At 42.5% G+C, this 6,372-nt stretch overlaps 1 long non-coding RNA gene across 1 annotated transcript; it reads left to right on the forward strand.

The window, feature by feature from the left end:
- The first annotated feature begins 2,968 nt into the window (after positions 1 to 2,968).
- On the forward strand, positions 2,969 to 3,576 carry LOC109199631 (uncharacterized). Its single transcript, XR_002059948.1, has 2 exons — positions 2,969 to 3,015; positions 3,442 to 3,576. It is a non-coding gene; the product is annotated as an uncharacterized LOC109199631 (long non-coding RNA).
- The last annotated feature ends 2,796 nt before the right edge of the window (positions 3,577 to 6,372 follow it).

Here is a 6,372-nt window from a genome sequence, read left to right on the forward strand (position 1 = left end):
ATTCCCAGATAGAAGATCTGAGAAGATGTTGCACTCACCAACTGTTAAGAGAAAACTCAGGAGGCAAGAAAGACAGACTCAGACATGTAGATCCACATGGGCAATGTCTCCGCAGAGACACGCGCCGAGACATCGGTTCTCTCTTTATTTATAGACAGCTCTTACGTAGCACATTTCAGGGCGCCACCCCTTGTGAGTACAAAACAACTCCTTACAAGGTGATAAGCATAAAACATATACGTTCAAACTGTCACAACAGGAACTGGTCAAGCTTATCTCAGCAAACTCAGCAAGGGTGAGGTTTCCTGTGGCAGTTTCCTCATGCAAGCTTTTGTCAAAACACAATGTATGCAGGAGTTTTAAATGAAGCTAAACAACTAGGGATTTTTAACTACAATAAAGCAGAATACATATAAAAATCCTTTAACACCAACGCTCAGCCATGTCTCGCACACACAGAGAAAATCCAGTCCTCGACATGTGAAGAAATCCTTCAGGATAAAAGTTTTGTTTTCTAGGGACCTAGTATTTACCAGACCAATACCAGGGAGGCACTGCAGTGTCAGATCTGTTGAAAAACACATTCAACTCATTAGCTCTCATTAGGTACCAATAGAAAGGCTCAGGACAATTAAGCCCCCTATCTGTTCTTGCTCTTCAACAATGCCTGAACCGTTCTCCCCTCTTCTCTACTGCCCGGCTCAGAAGATCTTCTTGTCATTGAGGAGGTCGTTGATGTCCTTAGTCACACACAGATTGTTATTTGGAAAAAATAGACAGTCTAAGTTGGGATACAGTCAGTAAGCCTATTGATGGGCTTACTGGTGGCTTACTGAGGTAAATTTCCTAGGCAACTAATATGGCCTGAGTCCAACAGTGCACAGTTTGTCTGGGCAACAAATCTGTTCTTTGATTGTAATGTGAGCAGGGTTGCATCACCAGCTGTTAACAAGAATGGAAAGCCCCCCCTCCTTTCTGCTTACTCCTTTCGGCGCATCAGGCTTTCAAATTAATTAAAAGCCTGGGGGTTTGGTTGACTGATAGGCTGGTGTGGAAGATTGCTGCCACACCACCTTCTTGGCCTGTGCTTCGTGCTGTGTATTGCGGCTCCTCCAACCAATGGCCGCAGCAGCCCAAACATGAGGACGCTGATGATGCGCAACAATAAACACATTAGATGCACTTATGTACTATTTGCTCCTTTTATTTCACATGACCACTACAGTCCACTATACAAAATCAGCACATGGGATCAACTTTTAAACAAATGCACAGATTTCACAAACACAATAACTGCAACTCACAAAGTCTTACACCAATTACATGCCAAGCTACAACATTGGCCTATGGCATCAATTAGTGCACTAAATCGTGGCTCAAGAGTTGGCAGTTTGTCTTGTAATCGGAAAGTTGCCGGTTTGAGCCCCGGCTCCGGCAGTCCTTGGGCAAGACACTTCACCCATTGCCTACTGGTGGTGGTCAGAGAGCTCGAGGGCGGCTGTGGCTACAATGTAGCTTGCCATCACCTGTGTGTGAATGGGTGGATGACTGAATGTAGTGTAAAGCGCTTTGGGGTCCATAGGGACTAAGTAAAGCGTTATACAAGTACAGGCCATTAAGCATTTACCAACTAAACTCGAGTTGCATATAAAAATGTATCAAAATGACTCAAGCTGCGCTCAAGCTACAGTCAACAGAAAGTTTCTCTTCATGCTCACCCTACCTTTCTGCTCATCACCATCAGGTGCGGTAAACAGGTGACTGCAACCACACCTAACACACCCATGAGTCACGCCCCACACCCGTGCACCAATAGAGCTTTGGAGTGTGATGTCACGGAGGTGGGCGTGGAAAGGATTTTGGCCTGATGCGCCATTTTCCGGGTCCAAACAAAGCGCAAGCAAAAAAGGAGCGAAGGCAAACACAATAGCCATCGTTCGTACTTGCTGTGTGGTCCGCTGCAATGTTCGATCGCACGACCGGCACAGGAATAAGCTTAAAAAGGGTTTGTCTTTTTATTCTTTCCCAACCTGGAAGCAACATGAGGGAGCTCATATGGCGGACCTTACCAAACGAAGGCGTATAGCCTGGATAGCAGCCGTGAGACGAGCTAATATCCAGTTCACTTCCATTTCCAGATATCACTTAACTTACTGGACATTTTCATTCTGGTAAGTTCTATATATGTTCATATCACTCTTTATAGCTTAAAAATATTATCGTTGGTGGTCTCGGAGGTTATAGAAATTGCGAACAAACATCGAATGGAGTGACTTTGCAGACATACGTGCTATGTAACGATTCGCTAATTCTTTCGCACAACTGTAGGGAAGCCTGCCTATGAAATGGCTGTATTATCAATGTGGGAGTTTGCATCAACTTTACAATTATGGACACATAATATGACAACAAGATTTTAGCAGTTCATTGATAAATGTAAAACATCAACTGTGGTAGGGGGTGAACCATGGCTATTACACTCGATGCATTCCAGCTCACTTACCTTGGTTTGAATGATGACGTACTCAGAGTTTGGCGGCTTGAAAACAGCCAAATCTTGCACCCAGCCGTTAGTAAATTGGATGTGCGCCTCCAGCGATTTGTAATTACGAAACTGGTTCACATTGTAAGCGCTTACTCCACAAACGTAAAGATACCGGGGTAGGACCATGGCGGTAAGTCGTCAGGGTCTTTACTCCACTGCCGTATTTCATATGGGTTCACATTTGCGATCCACTCTATTTTTTTTCAAGTACCGCCCCTTCGCATCTGGACGCAATCGGTCTCTATACGGTCTATTTTCTTTTGAGCTGCTTTTAAGCATGTTTGTGCAAATTCCCTGCTGACTCGGCCTCAGGATGGCTAGAGGCAAGAATCAAGCGCACCCAAATGAGCGCATCATTGATCATGTGCACATTACGCAGAGGGAGAGTGGGAGTGAGAGACGAAAGGCGCAGCGACAGAGCACGGCAGTTGTAACGCAGTTTGTGTGATTCCGTGTGCGTTAATGAAACTGTAAGTGTTATTACCTTTGACAGGTTAACTGGTACGATAATAGTTATAGTTGTTTGTGCATGTTAAAGCTAAAGTTATGCCTCGGTACACTGATATCACGTTAGTAGGTTTATTTAATTATTTAATTATTTAGTTAATTTGCACTAAGTTAATACCAGTGGCCAGAATCTCCTCCAACGATTACATCCCGCGGTTAAAGGATTTTTCTGTTATTTATTGCTTAGTTTAGCTGTTGTTAGCTTGCCACATTCTTGCCTTGGTACTAGCAACTGAGAATATATGTGCTATTTAGCCAACTTCTGGTCTTATGGTGACCCCTTGTGGACATTGTAAAATATTGCTGTGTCTGAGTAGATGATGTGTTCTGATTGTTGCTTAGTTATCTTTGACCCTGCTAATTATAGTATTACCTCTTTCTGTTTCCAGAAAACCATGCTTATAGTCACCAATACTGCATCTGCCACAATTATAAGTGCATATCCGGCTGTACCACAGTTGGATTTATCATGGCAAGCCCTGCTGTAACCAGTTCTTCTGTGAAGTTTCATTAAAGACAGTGAATTGAAAACTCCTGGACTGCCGCAGTCTTTCTGACCGAAGACTTAGGCCAGACTCGTATACACCGCCCTTCCCGTATATATATTCTACAATGTTCCTTGTGGTCGTCGTTCCAACACAGTGTGTTTGTTTTGATTTGTGGACCCGGAAGATGGCGCCGCGCTCCCACAATACATTGCGGCGTGACGTCAACTCCAAAGCCCTATACAGAGTGTGCATTTGAACCAACCCTCTTAATCCAAAAAAGGAACAACTCATATGGCTCCTACACCGTGTGTTTATCTTCATGGAAACATGGCTGAATGACAAGATCTCCCACGCGGACATTCAGCTAATGGGGCAACATACTATCCAGGAATGCCGGTACATCTGGAAAAGGACACGGCGGTGGTGGCCTGTATGTTTAAATCACACAGGATCGTGTGGAAACACAGGTATGATCAACAAGCAGTGTTCTGCTGATGAAATTTATGGCAGTGATGTGAAGGCCCTATTATTTGCCAAGGGAGTTCAGTATCATTGTTATTGTGGCAGTCTACATTCCCCCTGAAGCTAAGGAAGCTCTACGCAAGCTGTATGAGGCTGTCAGTGACCTGCAATCTGACCACCCTGAAGGATTTTTCATTTTCATTGGGTACTTCTGTCACAACCGGTCAAATGCAGTGGACTTAAATGCAGACCCAACACGGAGGTGAAAACAAACGATTTATTTTGGCACTAAAAAGTGGCACACAGTGCAAGTGGTGAACGAAAATAAAACACTACACATGAAGTAAGGGCGAGAGGGAAAACATTTGGCCTCTAGCCTCTTTAATTTACTAAACTAACTTTACGCAAAACTTCCTATTAGAGCACTAAGAACTTGTAACTAAAATACACACTGTAACTGGCAAGAACTACGAGGCAAAACTACTACTAGGAATGCTGAGAAGGAAGACAAAGCTATGAAGCACTAGGCTTGGCTAGGAGACAATGTTAATTAAGCATGAAAACAAATATCACCGCATGTGCAGCGGCAGAGTCCAAAGGAAAAAAATCTCTTTGTGAGCCTGGGCACGGCTCTAGGAATTTTTCTGGAGGAGGCACACAAGGTACAATTCAATTCAATTCAATTCAATTTTATTTATATAGCGCCAAATCACAACAACAGTCGCCTCAAGGTGCTTTATATTGCACAGTAGATTGTACAATAATAGATACAGAGAAAAATCCAGCAATCATATGACCCCCTATGAGCAAGCACTTTGGCGACAGTGGGAAGGAAAAACTCCCTTTTAACAGGAAGAAACCTCCAGCAAGGGAGAGACAAGGCCATCTGCTGCGACCAGTTGGGGTGAGAGAAGGAAGACAGGATAAAGACATGCTGTGGAAGAGAGATCGAGGTTAATAACAGATGATTCAATGAGAGGTCTATTAACCAGGCACGTGCAGAGGGGGGGCCGGAAGGGGCTTGAGCACCCGCCCCTTTCCTGATGGGTGCCCAAAGTGCCCTTTTGTTGAGGCAATTTTTTTTAAAATTTTTAATATTTTTTTTTTAATGTGTGTGGGCGTGCAGAGTCCTGTCTGTGCCCCTCAACAATAATATTTAACTATTAATCACAGTTTTGCTAAATAAAAGGATCGGGCTTGCATCAGTCACATGATCACCATTAACCAATGATCGCCCTTGACGGCAGAACGCGCTGGTTACGAGCCGGGAACGAGCTCACAAAGAGCACGCGCATTTTTTGCGGTCCGGAGCTGTAGGAGAAACACAAATTAACTCAGAGACAGACTGATGTGACAAAACCAGTAAGTAGGTGTACTGCGTACACTGTAGTCTACAGCACACAGGAGTATTAGCTTATTACGTACACGTTGGTAAGTTGTCTTGTGGCAACTGACGAACTGAAACAAATGAGCGTGCTGTGTGTGCAACAGCGCGACAAACTTTACCTGTCCTTTTATTAACTGCACATGTAGTGCTGGTCATAGCTGCTGGCTCACTGGGTAAGGCTGTCATGGGTCTGTAGCTCTGTCACCGTTTTAGGGAACATATTTAGTTTTAAAGTAAGTTACAGGGCTTTTCCTGCCTTTCTGGGGGGATTATATTTCACTTAAAACGATCTAATATGCATGTCCACATAATTATGGATTATTATAATTATAATATTTAAAAAACACGCTGTATTTTAAAGAACATACATTAAGAAACAGATTATATTAGATTTATATTTTAAATAAGACAAAATGCTGATTTTACAGCAGCAAAATTGTATCTCTACAGTTTAAAAATGTAATAAGCTTTCTGCCTGCACAGAGTGGATAGTGAAACAAATGGAATCATCATAAATACATTATTTCATATTTATTACTTTTTTTTCCCTCATTACTTTATTATTGTAGCTCTAGTAATAAAGGGAAGGATTCTGGATCAGCTCCATGATGGAAACTTGTGCCCACAGTATATACAGTATTCTGAAGGAGGTCTAAAATGTCACTGTGTGTGCATGCATGTGTGTGTTTTATGTATATGGATTTTTTAAATTATTACTAATGATATAACATTGTCCAGACATGGCTGATAAGGACATGAGGAGAAACAGTAGGAGCTGTGTGAGGCTACTAAAGGCAGTGGATCCCTCAGCAGCTGGATTACAAAGAGCACAGGTAACATTAACACATGTACCAGTTGTTGGAGAGGTATTCCAGTATAAAAATAATAATAAGCACAACTGAAATGTTTTGCTTCTATAACATTTTTCTGTCATTATTTTATTATAGATTAAGTGTAAGAGTTGTTAAGTGTGGATAATTAAA

The sequence above is a fragment of the Oreochromis niloticus genome, unplaced genomic scaffold (assembly GCF_001858045.2).
Source record: "Oreochromis niloticus isolate F11D_XX unplaced genomic scaffold, O_niloticus_UMD_NMBU tig00000678_pilon, whole genome shotgun sequence".
NCBI classification, from domain to species: domain Eukaryota; kingdom Metazoa; phylum Chordata; class Actinopteri; order Cichliformes; family Cichlidae; genus Oreochromis; species Oreochromis niloticus.